At 40.7% G+C, this 19,388-nt stretch overlaps 1 protein-coding gene across 41 annotated transcripts in view; it reads right to left on the bottom strand.

Annotated features, from left to right (window-relative positions):
• Positions 1-19,388, bottom strand: part of APBB2 (amyloid beta precursor protein binding family B member 2) — a 194,739-nt gene that overhangs the window by 141,940 nt on the left and 33,411 nt on the right. For 2 of the 41 annotated variants that reach the window (XM_068943055.1, XM_068943068.1), the window contains exon 1: positions 17,001-17,072. The exons of 36 other annotated variants lie outside the window; for them this stretch is intronic. The gene's annotated coding sequence lies outside the window, so the exon portion shown is untranslated. Of the gene's footprint in view, positions 1-15,571; positions 15,646-17,000; positions 17,073-19,388 lie in introns of those variants that run through there. 3 more of the 41 variants (XM_068943061.1, XM_068943029.1, XM_068943025.1) reach the window with 3 other exon arrangements.

The following is a 19,388-nucleotide window of genomic DNA, read 5'->3' as shown; positions in this document are numbered from 1 at the left end:
TGTCTTTGGCACTATGGGACGAGGCTTTCAGCAATGCTGGCTTGGCAGCTCTGGCATTTTCTGCATTGGACTATCCCGTTTATCTGACCATGCTTCTAGTATTGCTGGCCTTCACTCAGTTTGTGCATTAGCCTAGACAGGCACTCACACTACAGCTTTATGATGCCATTTGAAGAGTGTCTGTCTCATATCTGCATTGCTTCAGACTATGTCTTTTACATTATTTTCGTATATATGAAAATCCATATAGGAAGATGTGTCCAGCATTCCTGAAAGTACAAGCAGCTTTTCAGACTGCACCCTTAAAAAAAAAAAAAAAAAAAAAAAAAAAAGCAGAATAAAGGCTTAAGTCTCCAGTTTTAGTCATAATGATTTTAATGATGTTGTTACAGATCTTTACAATTTTGGTTCAAAACCAGCTAAGAGATAAGGAAGATCCTTTAACTAGGATTTATGCAACGCGTGCTAACAGAAATCACACTAGTTCTGCACACCAGAAAGACGCAGCCAAAACTTTTTGCACAGTAGCTGCTTAGTGGTATAAAGGAATCGTCTCCTCTACGTTACAAGCCTCAGTCAGGAAACAAATAAACAAAACACCCCGGCCAACCAGAAGACTACACAACTATTTGCTCCCCACTGGAAAACATGTTATGCAAACCTATGAAGGATTTGGAATATCTCGTTCACATACAGGCTTAGTAGAATCGGGCCAGAGTCATTGTAATTATCAGACCTGTCCCATCCTCATGATCTCAAATACAACAACTTAAATAATTTTGGTAAATAAAATAAGGTCAGCACGTGCTGGGATTATTTCTTGCTCAGAAGAGCTAGTAGTTGATGAGAAAATCCTAATTTAGCTTATGCCTTTATTAATCATCATTGCTGACTCACCACCTAGAGTTGATACCTTAAGGAAGTAAGGCAGATGAAAAATACAGCAGCTCTGATCTCAGAGTTTTCACCAAGGTATAGATATTTAGGTGTTTTTTTTTTTTTTTTTTTTAAATGGAAGGCTGCAGGATACTAATGCTATGCAGTATTTCTACCATTAATTGATCTCCCTATCAGTGATAGGGAATCAAGCAATAAGCTGATAGAAAGAAAATAACGTTCTGTTCATCTTCAAAAATCAAACGTACATCTTCCTACTGTGCCAGAACATCAGCTAAGAGACTAAAACTTCCAAGCAATCCATACTTTTAGTATTAATTTCTATTTGGTGTTGACCAATTTGAGCCACTACTGGAAGGGAACCTGCAGTTTCTCTTGAGGGAAAAAAAAAAAAAAAGATTAACTATTGCAACAAAAAAAGGAGGAAAAAAGTATACATTCCACAGAATAGAAATTAAGAGGAAAAAATGATACAAAATCATCAGCTACAGAAAGTCATGACGACCATTACCTAAAGAGCAAACTCCAAGCTTAACTATCAGATGACAAGATAATTTGGTAATTAGAGACAGATATGCTGTTCACATTATTATATGTTTGGTTTTTTGTCTAGAGCAAGTGAATTACGAAGAGCAACGCAAAGCATTACTTTGACTTCAGAAGAGAGTTCACTACATGTCTGCAGTAAATTGTTCAGAGCTCTCCAAATCAGTCCCACGGCCTTCAAAATTTTATTCCCCTAAATTTAGCCAAGCTCTATTATGTTACACACATGCACGTTCTTAATTGAAAAATCCTTTCCGACAATCACAGACAAAATATGCCGTTCAAAGAACTCTGTGCTGAAGGACAGCCTTCAAGGTCTCCGCGTTGTCAAAACGTGACATCTCTCAGCAGTGGCTTCTGTTCGTGTGCGATTACACAGCCAAGAGACACTGCATGCTCACATGTGGCAACCACTCATAGGATTAACAAAAAATTCCAAGGTGATTTTTTTTCATTTTGTTTTCCGACCCTCCTCCTCGCCCAAAACCCCCACAACAAAAGAACAAACCACAAACTTAGAAATGCGGCTAAGTGATTAGGAAGCTCTTTCAAAACAGGAGCACTTAAAATGTATTATTATTTAACAAAATAACAACAACAAGCCTGCAGAGTAGTTAACAACTATATTACTGTGCCCAAAGCGTGCTCATTCAGGTTCTTCCCAGGTTCTCCTTTCCCAAGGTATTAAGAGCTCGATTTTATTAGCGAGTGTTTTTGCAAACTCATACAGATACAGCTATGTCTTCATTTAAGCTGAATGAACTTCTTGAATTGGAAGGAAATCGGCATATAGGACGTTACACAACTTGATTATACTTCCAAAAATTTTTTTTTTTTTTATACCTCACATCAATATCAAGAAGTTAAACTACAGAAGTTAACACGTTAGAGCAATAATTTTGAATCTACAGTAAAACATCCTGTAAATTGCTACAGTCACTTTCTTAAAAACACAGGAAATACCATGTCAGAACAGACTTGACAGTACCTATTACCAGATGCTTCAAAAGAAAGCAATAAAAACAGCTAATAAAATCAAAATTCACCCTAATGTTCCCTTGTCCTAGTTCACTTATACCCCTATTCATAGCCAGAAAAGATTAAAACCTCTTTCTATTCCCACATTCAAACCAAGGCCTAGATTCCAGCAAGTACATTGATTTTTTTCGCAGGTCCTCCAGTTTACGCAGAACCATCCAGGCTAACAGGAAACTGAGGGGCACCATACATAGCCACAGTGAGAGGGAGCTCACCAGCCAACACTGTGCTCCCAAATTAAATCTAATACAGAATAAAGCTGATTTTTTTTCCAAATAAAAGATTATCCTAAACATACACGACAGCGTATTGCCTCGGCGCCTACCATTTCCCAACACACCCATTTGTACTGTATCAAGAATGTAAACTATGTTTAGCATTTTGCTTGGAGGAATATTGCAGGAATTTAGGGTCAGCAGCAGCCATAGGCTGTAAATTTACTCAAAACAGTAAGTTAATCAACAAAGCAAAAATGTAACCTCTTCAGCAGTGATGTAGAGGCTTGACAGCTTATTAAATAAATAGCTGTAATGACTGGAAACTTGAGAGCAATTGCGATCCGTGACCGAAAAGTTCTGGAGTTTTTCTGTACATTTATCCTCTCTGACTAAGCTGTGACAAAGATATGAGGTTTTATAAAATTAAAAATTGGAAGGAAGATCCTTTACAACAAGAAGGGAAGCACGTAATAGCCAAAACAAATTGAGCTGCAGTACTGATGGAAAGGCCTGTGGAAGCCTCAACTAAAATTCAGCCACTGATTTCACAGAATTCAGATTGTCTTGCCACAATTAGATAAATAAAATTTGAAACTCTTTTGGACCTTAAAATCCACAAAAAGCTTTAAAATATTTTTCTTCTATAGGCCAACTCTAAGAGGTCTCAGAATTTATTACAGTACAAGTGCTGAAGGACAACTTCATTCTTAAAGTCACTGACCACAGTAGTACAAGATTTAACCCAGATGGTTGAAAGCAGGACCACATGAAACACCACCAGCAGGACCACCAGAACATTGAAACTCTATCAGACACTTCAAAAATCTAACAGCTGTTAGACGCTGTTAGAAAACACTGTGAGAAGTGAGCAACTGCAACCTGAGCTGAAGTCTGCACAACCTAGAAGAAGAATTGCTATGGTTTGCAGTTTACTCAGATAGGAAGCTGGCTGTATTCACAACTAATGGCAAGGGAACCAATGGCTCCAAGAGTACCTTTCAGAAAACGTTTTATATAATATATATTCACATACACATTTAGATGCCTGCAAACCCAACCTACTTTGAGTCCTCATTTAAAATCATCAACTTTGTTCCATAGCCAGTCGTGACAGTGAAAATTAGTACTTCTATCAAGCACAATATAAACTTAAAATGTGCATAAACTGGAGCTGGAAGCATCTCTAACTTCATGCAGGCAGGACTGAAATGGAATAAAAAGTCCTGGGCTCGAGAAGTTGAACTTTGAATGCAAATATGCAGTGGTGATTTCAAGCTTGAGGGATTACTCCACATAAATTCAGCTGCAGAAAGTAAAAGGAAATGCTGCTGTTCCTCAGTTTTACATCTCCACTGATCTAAGTCAACTGTCCCTTTCAGCAGCAGCTGGCCTACAGACGGGCTCCCCTGTCTCATAAAAACCATGTGCTGACAGGACACATGCGCAACCTTCCCTGGCCTGTCCTCACCGCCGCTTGTTCACTGCTGCTTTCCTCCTCCTTTTGCTCCTCATCCCTCTCCTGACCCTCAGGCCGAGGATGAAGGGAGATTTCAAAGCCACTGGATAAAAGCTGGGTCACGGTGATGCTTTCTAGTGGGAACAGAGCAGTTGTGGCAGGAATCTAATTTTTTTTTTTTTTTTTTTTTTAAAAAGAGTTAAACACATCACTACCTAAAAACAGCTTGACCGCTCACCCCTTGTGCTGGCTCCGCTGCTCACATGATGAGCCAGATCAGCAAGCTGGGCAGACTGAAAGCTCATGTCTCATTTTAGGGATTAGTTTTCAGCTGGGTTATCAAGGCAATCAACTTGCACAGTGGGCCACAAGAGCGCCAAGGACTAGGTGAAGTTCTGTTCTTGTGGTTTGAAGAAGATGGACGATCTTTAACAGTTGTTGGTGACAGCCTCTAACAACCTAATTCTGAAGCTGTTTAAAAGTATGTGAGGCTGTGCCCATGATCTCTCATCATACCTTTAAACCTCACTGAAAGAGGTCACACCTAACACTTGCAACAGGCTAAGAGCACCACTAGCATTAATGACCCAGATGACACATTGTGTTTAATGCAGATTGGCCAGGATAAGAGTCATCATTATTGTTTAAAAACAGAAAACACCACCAGCACACTTCTCACTAGGGACTTACCTGAAGCTCAGATAAATCCACATATAGTTTCCTATAAATTTCAAGCAGAATTCAAATAAAGCCAGTCAGGAACCTGACCTAATTTCAACACAGACAAACAGGTCTTCCCCTCTGAAAGTCCAGAATCACCATGCAGCAACTGTCACAGACAGCACTGTTCAGTCCTAAAAAATATCGCAATGGAAGAGAAGGGTGATCCCAACCTCTGTCTAAGCAAAAGGCCCCCAAAATAATCTAAAAGCATGTGGCATATGCTGTCCATAATAATGAGCTGTGAACAAACATTTTTACACAGACACCTTCTGTCAGAAGCATCTGGCAGGCTGGGCAATATCCAGAAGGCCTAGGGGCTCCACCAGATGCAGAAGGTGGGGTGGGAAGAGCAGCAATGGGTTTCACTTGAAAGGAGAATAAGCAAACATTAGGGGAATGTCCCTATTCACTGGATATCGGGTCAGAAAAATATTTACCTGATAAAGAGATGCCAGTACTACTGAAGGTCAAATGGTTTGTGCAATAGCCACAGTAATATTGCATTCAGAATATAAATAAAGCTCAAGAGTGCACCAGCCTTTAAGCTTAAAGATTGCTTAAGCTTAGAAAATCCAACAGAAACCCAGGAAGTGGTCTGCTTCCCTTAAGAAGGGAAGAAAAAAGCACCACAGGCAAAGGTACTTTCTGTTACGCTAAATTAAGTAGCGACTTAAAGCAATGGAGGGTGTTTTGGTATAACTGAGGGGAGCCTTGTTTGCAGCAGTAGTTAGCAGCCAAAGCCTGTTCCCCGTGAATGCAGTGGGGCTAGGATTCTGCCATCCTTTCCCTCATTAACATCAGTGATTATGTAACGGAAAAGGAATATAAACAAACATTTGCCAACTATCAAATATTAAAAGAAATCAATGCATTTTTCAAAAAGAAAAGAAAAGAAAAAAACCACACCTCCACAGAATATTGCAAGATAGATGTGCATTTAAAATCCTGATCTGAAAGGACACTTCAATAATCTAAGCACATTCATGCTACTAGTCATCTGCCACCTTACCTTCTGGGGTGTCACTGCTAATCTTTCCAATTTAAGAGAGTTCAAAAGCTAACAGGAAACAACAACAACAACAAATTATTCCCCTGTTACTGGGGAAAAAAAAAAAGTGAGAGCGAGAACGCTCGCGTGAGAGAGATGCACAATTAGTATTTCTTTCCAGAGTCTCAAAGGCTTACAAAAATTCTGTAAAGCCCACAAAAATCCAGAAAACCAGGCTAATTCCGTGAATCCCGACAACCAGGGGAGGAATTGACTGTGCTTTGTGTAAGCCAAGCAACGAGTTTTAGCATGATATCTTAAATAAAACCGACTCCAAGAGAGGAAATAAATGTTAACCGAGTCATGTGGGGCGGCAGCGCTGCCTCAAGGCTCCCAGGCAGGGCAGGAGCTGCTTTCCTTCGCAGCACCACTTCTGCGCGCGCCACCGGACGGAGCGTCCGGCCCGAAGCGTACCTCGCCAGCGTAACCTCTCTTCCCCCCTCTTGGTATACCGTGCTTTTAAGTAATTACAAGAAACAATGCTTGTTGTTTCTGCTGTGTGCATGCCTTATGTCACTGTTTATGCTTCTCAAAAAAAGATAAGACTATCACAAAAAAAAAAAAAAACACAAGCCAAAACATCTCCTCACTTCAGTAGTTTCAGGATAGATTAACACTGATGCTAAGATAAATCAAAAAAAAAAAAACAAAACTGAGGGGATACCTTTTAAAGGATGCAAAAAGCCAAGGTTACATTCCTGTCTTCCTTCAAGTTTGTTTGCTTTTTAAATTCCCAGAATTTCTCTGAAGTCTGCTCACAGACTGCTTATTTGCCAGTGGATACGCAAGGCATCCTCAGCAGGAAACACTCTGGGCCAATGCTATACTTGTACTTTTCTACTCTTCTCAGGCCTCCAGTGTTATAATCAACAGATTATAAACCAACATGTCTTGCACCGTGGCCTTTAACAACATCCCAGCCAACGGAGAACAAGGCACTAATCCCTTCCTTAGGGTTAAAAAAAGTGAAGAAAAAACTCAACAAAAACCCACAAGAAACCCCAGGTGATCTAGGAGAAAAAAAAGCAGAATTCACAGCAAAGGACTAAATATCATGAAATCTAATTCATGTTTTCTTTCTCTATCACAGTTTGTCAGTTACTGCAGATATTTTGTGCTGCTGATATAGGGGCTCCCAGCACAGTTACAGACAAGACTGCATGCTTCACTGTTGTATCTTCTAAGAAATATGGATATAATTAAATACACGAGAAGACAGAGATTCAAAATCTCAATATAGCATCTATTTCAAAATTTGTTCTTGGAGAGTTTAACCTCCACATTTTAGAAGCAGCTACCCACTGTTTTACTACACACACAGCATATCAGCCTGCCTTTTCCAAACAAGCGCAGTGTTTTATCCGGCTGTGAGAAAAGGTTTGGTTTTAAACAATGACTACATTAAAAAGCACAACTGTTGCTTTAAAATTAACACCAATTTTCTGATGTGTGAAATATGACCGATGGCATAGTTTGCCCCAATTTCAACAAGGCCCATCTTTTCCTGATGAAGATACGAGACACCATGCAAGTTTGAAATACCACATTGCCTTTGCGTAATTACAACAAATACAATTCCTTCACAAAGAACTGTTGAAAACACTTGTCTTCTGTATTCGTCTATTACACAAACATCTAAATCTCAGCAGACAAAACAACAAATAGAAAATAAACCCGAAAAGAGTCACACACCCCTTCTTACTGCACACTTTCCCTGCGGTAGAGAATTTAGCGTATTCAGCCATATCTAGATGCAACAGAGCCCTGTCCAAAATAAACCTCTTAACAGGTCGTTCTTAAAGGTGGCAGTCAAATTTTACGCAAAAAGAAAACAAGTAAGTGACGGTGACTACTGGAGATAACAAAACAGAGAACATTGATTACTACTGGAAAAAAGACAGGCAGATACCTAAAGAGATGTTAAGACAAGTGAATTTTTATCACATGATAGTGTTAAAAAGTCAGATTCTTTTGCCTTTAACCTGTTTCTAAAGCTTTAATCTTTTCTTCAGAACTACGGTTTAGCAAGGATAGCACTTTTCCTTTATTCTGACAATAAACAAGTACGACTGTCCCTCTTTTGCTGCCGAATCGAGAAGCATCCAAGCTGGGCAGCAGACAAGTATTCGCTGACTTCAAATTCCAGCAAACCTCAGACTTCCTGGAGCTGAATCATTATCTCAAGTAAGGCAGAAAGTACATAACAGTAACCCTACAGCTGTGTGAGTAGAGACTCCTATGAGTAAATATCTCTTCAGAAAAAAACCTCTCAAAAACGTAAATGGTATGTCAAAACTTAGCTAGTACTTGCAGGCATCTGTATTTTTGGATGCATCAGCTGAAACCGTCACTTAAGAGATTTCTTTAAATACTAAGCTAAAGAAAAATCAGCCACAAATAGCACCTGTAGCATCCTGACAGGTGTGTTTAAGCAGCCTGAGACAACCCATAATGACTTTCACAGATGGATTAATAACTCATTTTGGCACTGCTTTGAGGCCCTGACTGCCCCTCTATTTACATATATCCTGTGCACAAAATCATGAGTAAGAGGCGTCCTCCTCTCCACAGGCTTCTAAACAGAAGACTATGGCAAGGTACAACCAAACTGATAAACAAGCAAACACGATGTGGTAAGAGACATACGAAAACAAAGTCGTATGTCACTTACCAATAAAAATGTTAGAGAAGACTCAGACTAACAGTTCTTAGGCCAAATCTCCTGCAAGGTCGGAGAGTCTTCAGGAGTTCAGCCAAACCTGCCTACACGAGGCATGCAACATCACAGAAAAGCCTACCCATCATCTACTGCTGCAATGCAACTTGCTGCCTAGAATTACAGATCTTCTTGCTGCCTAGAATTACAGATCTTCTCATACTCATAATTCCTAGTTTATAGGACTAGCAGAGGCTTGCTGCAAGTTTGCAAAGCATCTCCACATCCACTGAGGAAAGGTAATGTGCAAGCATGCTTCACCATCAGTAAACATAATCTGTATGTATTATTTTGCAATAAGGGAGGCCAAAAGAGCACAAATAAAGGTAGGGTATTTTATAACAAAAACGCTGTATGAAGATTATTTTATGTGATAAATCAATCACCCCCTCCAGTAACTTAGGCTAGCTAATAGCAAGAAAAATCTACTGCATCAATTTAATCTCTCAAAGGATGCGAGCAAACGATAATAAATAACTTTTTGCTCAATTCAAATATGGGTAAGATGAATCTCAAATCTTAGAAAAACCAAGGGTCTGTAAATGGTCCCAAGCCAATAGCAGTTCTTGTGAAGGCATCCATTTAGTTGTTCTCTTTGATGGAACACAACCGTTAACAACAATAAAGCCAAAAGAGAACAACTTGCAAACTAAGAACTAATGTATATATCAGAGTCAGTGACTGACGGACGTGAAAGGTAACCACTAAAACAAAAAAAAAAAAAAAAAGGTAGTTTTAACTCTTGCCCATTTTACTACTTCATGGTTGAGCTGCGTGCAAACATGTCACAAGCCAGAAGTCAGTTTCTTGCTTTAGATCAAGATATAATAAAAATAGCTCAGGAATGATCAATTCTTGATATGTCATGAATCACAGTTTTCCTTTAGCAGTTATGGAAGAGGATGCTCTGTATCTTAAAAGGATAGAAACAGATCCTAACAGGACATCTACCACAATGAAATAAAATTAATCGAAACATCTACTTACATGGGCTTTTCCGAAGCATCTAATATCGATGCAGGGTTGCATAAAGGATAAGCCTTGCACATGCAGAGATAAGGGAGAGACCTGAGCTCAGGCAGAACAGCCTAGCTCTCTGCCGAGACAGTGCAGTTGCATCACACCTGACTGCACGAACTGGCTGTCAGAAGAGCTGTCAAATATAATGATAAATTTAAGCCTGATACAAGCAGGAAAGTTCTCCACAGCACAAAATCTCTATACTATTGGTGTTTACACCACAGAGGAATCAGTAACTTTTATTCTCCAAGTCCATTCACATTCTGTAATATTTTCTTTTCTTACAGATGACTGCAGTACAGTTACATATTTGATGTCTCCAAGTATATACTATACTGAAATAACTACAAATATTTGATACCTCCAAAAGTCCAAGGCCAAACTGGTGTCAAAAATCCTTAAGCCAGTGACGACACCAGACTGCTGAAATTTAAAATGAATAAAGAGATTACACCATGTAATCAATATGATAATTAGTGTATATTTAATTTGTCAGAGGAAGACAAAAGACTGAACGAGACTTAATATGCATGTTGCTGCTGGAAGGGAACCTGGGTTCTGTGCACATGTGAGGCTGCTTCCCTTTCTCACAACACTATTTCATGTCAGCATACAGCCAGGAAGCATAGAGAGGGCATCCTCCTCGTTATCACGTCTGAAAGAAAACCCAAGGCACTAATACCTCTGGGAATTCATGTCAGCAACACAGGCGTAAAATAAGCAACGGGATCACCAGCCAACCAAAGCACAGAACAAGAACGGCAGCAAAGGCAATATCTCACAGGATACTAAGGATGCAAGAGTAAAAAGCTTTATTTTTACCTACTATGAAGTGCTGAATGGAGATGAATACTCACTGCATTTCAAGGTCTTTGTTGAAATCTAGAATTACCAAATTTAAGAGCCCCAACAGATCATCTGTCCCCACGCCTCAAGAAACTTCTGATACTTCTGAAAAAGTAAAGCCTAATATACCTCAAATCTGACCCAGCTGTATCCAGTGACATCACAAAAGCACACATCAGTTTTCCTTCTCCACAAGGGGTCCTTCTCCCTTCCCACAGAAATGCTATTTGGATTTTGAGAGTGCTGCTGTTCAGTGGGGTTCACATTTATTTGGTGGGCATGTCTGTATATTGCTGCGGATGCCCTGAACCTCGCAGACCATTTGGGGATTAAGGTGAGGTTTCACATCCCTATTGCTTCTCTTGCACCAGTTCTGGTACCCTTTTAATTGCACAGGGAGCGCATGCAGAGCATGAATTCAGCAGAATATGGCTCCAAGCTCTACTCTGAGGGAGCAGCATGGATCCACAGTTTCCTTTGCATTTAACTCCCAGTGTTAGATCAAAAAAGTGCCAGAGCTAGCAAAGACAAGGAGGCAGGACCATATGACCCAACATGGATGAAGAAAGGGAATAAAGATAGTCCCTTTCAGCAGTAACTCACTGGCTTAGCTATAACATGAATTTTTATCCTACTCAAAGCCATTTGGCTAAAGGGATGCTCTTTAATCTGCAAGAGCTCCTTTCTCATAAAAGCTTCTGTACCAATACACGCATCTTCTGTTGGCTTCAATTACAATTGGATTCAACAGAAACTCTTAAATTCTGCAGTGCTTGTAACTGAACGGCTTACAGAACTATATGCAGCTCTTAAAAACAGAGCTGCAGCATTCACTGATTTCACTTAATGCTCCAAGGTCTATTAGTTAAGACTATAAACAAATATAGAACAGAAAAAGCAGTACTGTTTCTCTGAAAGCAGCAGAACTCCACCTCCTCACTCATCACCACACAAGTCATTTCTCTGTACCTTGACCTGGCTTATGAGCAGGTAGATCTTCTAACGTGCTCAGCGCTGACCTCTCATTTAAGTCAGGAGCTGGGAATTAAAATATAAGATTTTCATACTCATTTTCTAACCTTAAGTTTAGACATTCCCTATTGTTCTGTGAACCACAGTTCCTTTACAGAGAGGAACTTAGAGAGCTCTTAACCTAAGAAATGGTTATTTTGGATAACTGCAGAAGAAATGAAAGAATAAATAATAAATTTGTTTATTGCAAGGATGGAAGGAAACAGAGCCAATAGTCATAATCAGTCAGACAAGCTAGACATCATGTATAAGTCTTTTTTTTTTTAACTTTCACTTTTATTCATTGTCAAAAATAATTTGATTCATTTACAGCTGAAATTGCTTCAAATGCAATTAAGCATATTTCAAGCAACATTTCTATTCGTGAACTAGTGCTAGACAATAGTTACTTGGTGGTGTTTTATCTAAATTCAACTTTTACATATTAAGCCTCAGGGAGAACTGCTTTCAATATGATTACTTATTGGAGAAAAATAAATTCAACATCATATTAGCATAGATCTAAGGTGAGAGAATTGCTTTGCTTAATTCCACCATCTACTATTTTGCATGCATCTAAAAACATTGGCAACAGTCAACTAATATAATAGCTGCTAGATTTACTGAGTTGGCTTCTTAGAAAGCAGGACATAGAACAAAAGGAGCGCAACTGCAGATCCATTAAAAAAAAAAAAAGAAGAAGACAGTCTGAGTACAGAGCAGTTTCTTTCTTATCATAGAAGTTCGGTAAATTGCTGTGGAAACAACTATTTCTCTTTTGGTATGAACACCAGGAAAACAGACTTGCAACATTATCAAATAAATCCTGTTAAATACATTAAGTACATGTAAGTACATCCCTCAGATCCCGTCTGGGAAGCAACAGCAAGAATACATCTCAACCACCCAATGCTTGACCCCAAAAGTTAATGGTCTGGACCCACTGCCAACGATGCCTGCTTTGTTGCCCATCACTTTCAGACAAACATCCATGCCCCGATCCTTCACGGAAAGCGATCTGATTTCCCCCCAAAAGCACTCAGAGCTATTCATATGGGCCAGACCACATCAGAGCAACATGAAGGTGAAACACTCGCCACGGCCCCACTATCATCTCTGCAAGCACACACAACATGGAGTCGAAGGCAACAACAGATGGGCACTCATCCTGCCCAGTCAAGACAGTTACTCAGAAAAAAAAAAAGTAGACCTCCCAAAACTGAGGGCCCTGCTAAATCCAGCAAACCAGAATCATCATCACCATACTAGAGAATCTGCAAATACAAATCTCTACCCTACCTCTCTTCCCAAATGCTCAGCATCCTCAAAGTACAGCTCCACTGTTTAGAGGGCGGATGGGAAGCTCTACCAGCCCAGTTACCTACAAAATCCCCAGTTTGCCCATGCGTCATATGGTGCAGACAGTTTTTGGTTCCCCTCAGCTCTGTGCTGATGCAAGGGCACAGATCTGATCTCGCTAGGGAAATCACTAAATTTCCATCCTGCGTTTTCAATTTTTAATTATCAGGAGGAAAAAAAAAAAGAAACTCTACTTTGTAAAAAATTGCAAACACTTACTCCTGTTACTAAGCCAAAAACACCACCAGATGGAAAGTCATTTAAAATTCTTATATAGTTAGCTCTTTCTGAAAGGAGGTTATTACTACCAGCCAGATAGCCTTAGGAAAATCAACAGAATATGAAAGTGATTTACATAATATGAAATGATTGGAAACATGAAAACCGATGAAGTCACAGTGACTGCTTTAAAAAAAGGCTTAAAATTTACTTGGAAAACAATGAAAGAGTGACAAAAATTCGATGCTGCCACAGGGAGACAGAGTTTTCTACTGCAAGAGGCTATCTTCCAGTTCTTCTGGAGCAGAACGGTAGGCAGGTCCCACCAGGTAGGAACACGGATCGCGCATGTTGTTCAACTCTTGAGGGCAGAGGGGAAAAACCGGGGTAGCTCTACGCTATGACTCCCTCGCATCTGTTAAAAACAATGTTAGGTCACAAACCAACTTGGCTTAAGACAGAATAGCCTGAATAGTGCCATGCCTTGTGGCAGAGGTCAAAGCAACCCAAAAATCCAGCTCTTCTCCATTCCCATTCTCCCCAGGGCTATACACTGAGTCATGTCAGAAAGCTGGAGCAGGGAAGAGGTCAGGATGTGCACAGAAAAGCAGAACACTTCCAGACTTCCCATTTCCCAAGTTCCTAGCTGCAACGCACATCCCTGGTCACATCGTGCTGGAATTACACAAACAATAGTTCAGCAGGTGACTCATTCATAATCAGTAGAGACTTCAGAGGATTTTGCAGCCCTTATTAAAAAAAAAAAAATGCAAAACAGCCTTTTTTGGTCTCATTTACCACTGCTGATCTCAGTAACAAATTAACGTTAAAATCTAATATTGAGAACACTTTGCCAGTAAGGTAAATGTGGCATTTTCAGAGTACATACAGTAGTCCTTTAACTACTTAATTACTGCAGAAATCCAAACAACAGCACATCTCTCAGAGAGCAAGAGCTGTAAGAGTCAGGTGCTATATTTACACTGTTTGCCAAGCATTCCTTATTTAGATTTCTATAGTTAACTGGCCAGTCACAGGATTATGGTTCATATTTTCAATGTTTTCATGGCCATGGTCTGAAACAACAACTGCAACTCTCTTTTAAATAGGAAGAAGCAATAAGCTAGCATATTACTCACTCAAATAGAGTTGAGTCTTTTCTGTTTACCTGAATATGGAATTCTTCTCATGCACAGTGACAACATAGCCATTCAAGTTACCCTGTTCAATCCGACTTGCCTAGTATCAGAACGGGATTCAGGTACGCGTTATACAGCAAGCAAGCCTTGTGAAAACTGCGCTTTTCCCATTACGTTGTCTGGCATATCTCTTAAAACACAACTTAAACAGAGGAAACAGACATAACTTTTTTCTCCCTCTAGCCTATTAGGACATCGAGGACTGAGTATATTGCAGAGAATTAGTACCCGCAGCAGCAGCAAGGCACTATTATCCTAAGAGGTAGCATTGTTAAACACTAACAATTCATTTGAAGAGTGACAGTGTATATAGTCAGACTACAGTTCTAAAACAACCTTTCATAAGGCCGGTTCATGTACAAATGCAGTTTACTGTAAACACTGCAAAGTCAGCACAAGCAACTCAAGTTATCAGATCTATACTGCCTGTTTAGAATACAGGTTTTTTCAACAGGTCCTCCTACCAAAGTGCCTCTGGACTAATTTGGAGATAATAAAACATCAGGACAACATAATCGCTCTGTTTTGTAAATAAATAACTAGACCTCAAAAAAAGCATTTTTTTTTTTTTAAGGTGAACTGTTAAGCAAAAAAATGCCACCTCTTTTGTGATGTGCAAAGCATGTCCACTTTAACACTAGAAATATATGTAAACTCAGGTCCTCATTTCCCAGCAAATGCAGTTACCAGTGCGAGCCAGCAAAAGGAAAAAGGAGAATAAATTAAAACTGCAGGATCATGTGATATCACTATTCCTGGTATTCCAACGCTGCAAAGCCAAGAGAGGAGAGAGGAAAGTAGAAATACTTGCATGCTAAAAACACAAACATAAACGTTATATTTTCAAAACTATGCATACTGAGTCAGATTCAGAAACTGTAAAAGAAATAAAGAACAAAAGTTAACTTTCTTCCAGTTTTACAGCACTGCTACAAAGGATGAAAGGAGTTTTAATGGATCCAAACTGCCATATTAATGTTCTTGAATAAACAGTGGTAATGCTGAATGGAACTTCTACAACACTTGCTTTCCCCATAATCTTCATATATATACAAATTCATTTACTAGAAATACTTTTCATTGATAACAGATACCTGGGGCTGTTATCCTTTTTAATCTTTAGCCCTAGACAGAGACTAACTACCCAAACTGCCAGAGAAAGTAATCCATAGTCAACTACCACTGATTTTTACAGAACATAAAACACTCTCACACTCCACTTACGCCCCTCTCCTCCCAGCGTTTCAGCTTTTGGAGACGGTACTGAGCACATACCCTCAAGCAGCTCAGGAGCAAGTTTGCTGCACACACTTCTCAACAGGACGATTTTTACTGAGCACACTGAGTTAAGCTTGTGGGAATTCCAGTTCCTCCTTAGCTAAAGACTATTTTTATCAAGGAGAGAGGAAATCCTCCCCCTCTCTGTTGCAAGTTTTTAATACATCCACAATTCCCAAGTGAAACTGAGCAGGACTGTGAGAACTACTCAACTCCAGCAAGAATACTTGGAGGTTTACCTAATACTGAGACATCCCAAAAATAACTAGAGGAAAGGAAACTTTACACAGCACAGCAAGAAGCCCTCTTTGCCACATTCCACCTCTTGTTGCCCAGAAGCAAAATGCAGCAGCAAGCAGCCAAGGCATTTGCGCTATGCCTACCTAGGGGCCACGCGGAGCACTCCTTCGTCTCAAAACTCATCCTCTTTTGCTGTGTCAGCCAAACCTATTTACTATGGGACACAAGCATGCCACCACAAAGGCTCGCTCAACACAACATCAGCTGGATGCAGCGAACCTTATACGGGGACAAGCAGTATTTTACCAGCAATCCTGTAGCAAGTGAGCTTTAGGCGCTCACTGCTGCCCAGAGATTGCAGCAAATGTGGTGGGGACACTTGAGACCCAACCTCCAAAAACACCCTGGACCACAAAGAGCCAGGAGCTCTTAACAACTCAGTAAATTCACACAGCCAAACAAAACAGTTGTGAACAGAAACTCGGGAAGGTACAGTTTACTCATAGGGCCCCATGAATGGGTCCATTTTGCCCATTTTCTCTGGGGGCCTGCAAGCACCAGCCATTCACTCCCCGTCCCCAGCTCCCCTCTCAAAGTGGCAGCGTCTGAGCAGAGACAAAGGCACCCTGTTTTAACTCACCACTTCATGTCAAGGGCATGAAATGGCAATACTAGGCAACAGTCCAAAAATAAGGAAAACAGAAATTTTGCGGAACAGAAAACACCCGCAAAGCACAGAGTTTCAGTAGTATGTGGAGGCCAATGAATGAGCCCCCTCTGTTTCACTGAACCTGCTTTCTTCAAACTAATAAAGCATAACATTATGCAGTACAATAAATTTAAAATAAATAAGAGCGTGACCTGATTTTGTTAGATAAAGCAAAACTGGAACACATTTTCTACCTGTGGCTTATATTCTTCCCTTGAAGTCATAAATCCAATTAAATTCAGCATCATGGAAGGAAAACAAAGCACTTCAACTCCCTCCTTCCTCCCCTGGCCCCCCGCTGCTGCCAGTGCAACGCGACTAACTCGTTTAAACAGGGAGGAATGACAAATGGCCATCTTGAGACGCACGCCAGCCACGGGCGCAGGAACCCCCTCCCTGTGCCTTGCAAAGGCAACTGCAGCACGTTCATCTCCGCCCTTCCAAAGTGGGGCTCGCGCAACACTCGTCACAACAAACCTTCTCTTAAGGATTTCTGTTCTTCAGCACAGCGAGATTTGTTGAAGTGTTCCCTTTTGAAAAGCACGCTACAAAACACTCTCAAGTATTTGCTCCCTCTGGCCCTTGGACACGTTAAATCACGTCTGAAGGAATCCCAACAATCAGCAATTTAGGTGGCACTCTCTACTACGTTTTCCCCTCACAAAAAAAGTTATTCAGAGGTTATTTTGAGTGACTTCCAGTCTCTCATTGACCTTGGCTAGAACATCCTTGAAACATGGCTTTTTATACCTGGTGAATAGCCCCAGGCTGTCCTTGCTGGAGCTCGTGAAAGTCAGGAGTAGCTGGAAGGTAGAGAACCGAAAGAGACATCCAGAAGCTTTTTTTTTTTTTTTTTTTTTGGTGGGGGGGGAGGGGGGGGACAGACGTACAGGGAGGGAGATACACAAATGCCCAACAATAATTTGATCCAAAACACACACAGGCCAGCAGCCACCCCATAGCTCAAAAAGCAGTTCCTTCTAGACAGCTTATACACTCCTGTCTCAGCGTTAACAGTCTCAGGGACAACACTGAAGAGTTTCCAGAGCTACTGCATGGGGGGATGTAAGGCCACACCAGCACCTTACATCTTTGTTTCTTTTCCATTATAAACACTATGGTTCTGCTTTGTGAAAGCCCATGCATATTTACATTACAGCAATGCCAGGAATCCTCCAGAGCATTAGTACCCTCCCTACCAACGGATTAGGCAAACAACCATCCCCTGGGTACATCTATCCAAAACAGCACAGCTCAGCTGCTGCATGCAGTCCAGAGTGTGCCCCTTAAAGCTGTCCAGAGTGGCAACGTGGACTGAACTCACCTCTGGTTGCACAGTGAGGTCAGGCGCTGTGGTCACCCTCCTCCCAGCTGAAGCACTCCTCCATTGGCCTCACGGATGTTCCAAAACACGTGGCGACATCTGCAACATTTTCCTCACTTGCCTAGTTCTAAGACATCTTCTCCAACCTCTCTGATCTCTCAAGGTCCGAGAAAGTTAACATCATCTTGCTCCTTCTACATATAGTTTCCTTAGCCTAGACGTGAAACGGCAGCTGGGTCTCCCAGAATCTCAGCAGTAGCGAGGTTATCGTTAATGCTAACACAACAGCCAGGCAGGTTCTCCCTGCTCTCAGCCCTTGCTCCAATCTTCTGGATCACAGTTTCTTTCACTAACTGGTAGACATGAACATCAGTAAACTGTCCTGAGCAACCCTCTATCATACGCATAAATAGACAAGAACACCCCCTTTCAGCTCATGCCCTCACAAGCCAACCTCCTGTTGCATGAAATACTGCTCAGCGGGCTACCCCTGTGCAAGGGCACATGCTTCTGAACACAAGTGATAGTAAGAGAAGGTGGGAAAAAGGGGGGGGGGGGGGGGGAGCACCACAAACCTATGATACTTCCTTTCCACATATTATAGCAAAAACAAAGAGCTCTCCATAAGAGGAAATACTGTATACACATAAGGAAAGAGAGGCCAGCTGTCACCCTTGGCCATCTCCACAGGTTCTGCCATTCTGGTATTTAGCGCTTTAAGCCATGGGTGCTGCTACTGAAATAAATGCTGCAGAGTAAAGAGCAAGAATCCAGGACTTTTAATGATTTATGTTCTATAAAAACTATGAAGATGTTTAAAAAAAGTCTCTTTCCATTCTTCAATTCACAGCATATTTTAACTAGCTTTTTAATCCAGTTAACATTCCTGCTCTTTACCCAAGTAATTCAAACAAGCAGCAAGCTGGACTTCATATCCGAACTGCTCGGTACTCCTTTGGGAGTATGGGGTTAATGCAACCTGGCAAACCAACTGCTCAGAGAACATAGGAACTACAGAGACACCGAAAATCCCTGTGCCGCTCTAACGGCTCCACACCATACGAGTCCCCAAAATTCCTTGGAAAAATGCCTCTAGTTGCTTGCAACTGTAATGAAAGGGGAGTATCCATGCACAATTCAACTGAATAGCTAACAAATGACAGACTTCTGTAAGTGGGAAAAAAAGGAAAGCCAGATGTTTTAATTAACCATGGAAAAGCCAGGCTATGACTGCAAAAATGCATGAACACAGCTATTCATAAGGAATACCATAAGAATGTTTTGCTTCCTTGTTCTCCACTAATGGTTTGGATTTTGAGGTTGTACACCACCACCCACAAGGCCTTCTGATGAAAATGGAACCAACTACCAGCAATGGTCCCTTTGTGCTTGTGTCAGCTTTAAAACAAACAAACAGTTGTAGGCAGCATGAACATACTAGAATCATATATTGGCATTACAGAACTTCAGTTTCTTCCACAATTTTGAGGCATCTTTAAAGCATTACTATTCTGCCTCTGTGAACTATTCCAGTGCTGCTT

This window comes from Struthio camelus, chromosome 4 (genome assembly GCF_040807025.1).
Source record: "Struthio camelus isolate bStrCam1 chromosome 4, bStrCam1.hap1, whole genome shotgun sequence".
In the NCBI taxonomy this organism is placed as follows: domain Eukaryota; kingdom Metazoa; phylum Chordata; class Aves; order Struthioniformes; family Struthionidae; genus Struthio; species Struthio camelus.
This window is presented reverse-complemented; position numbering and strand designations above follow the sequence as displayed.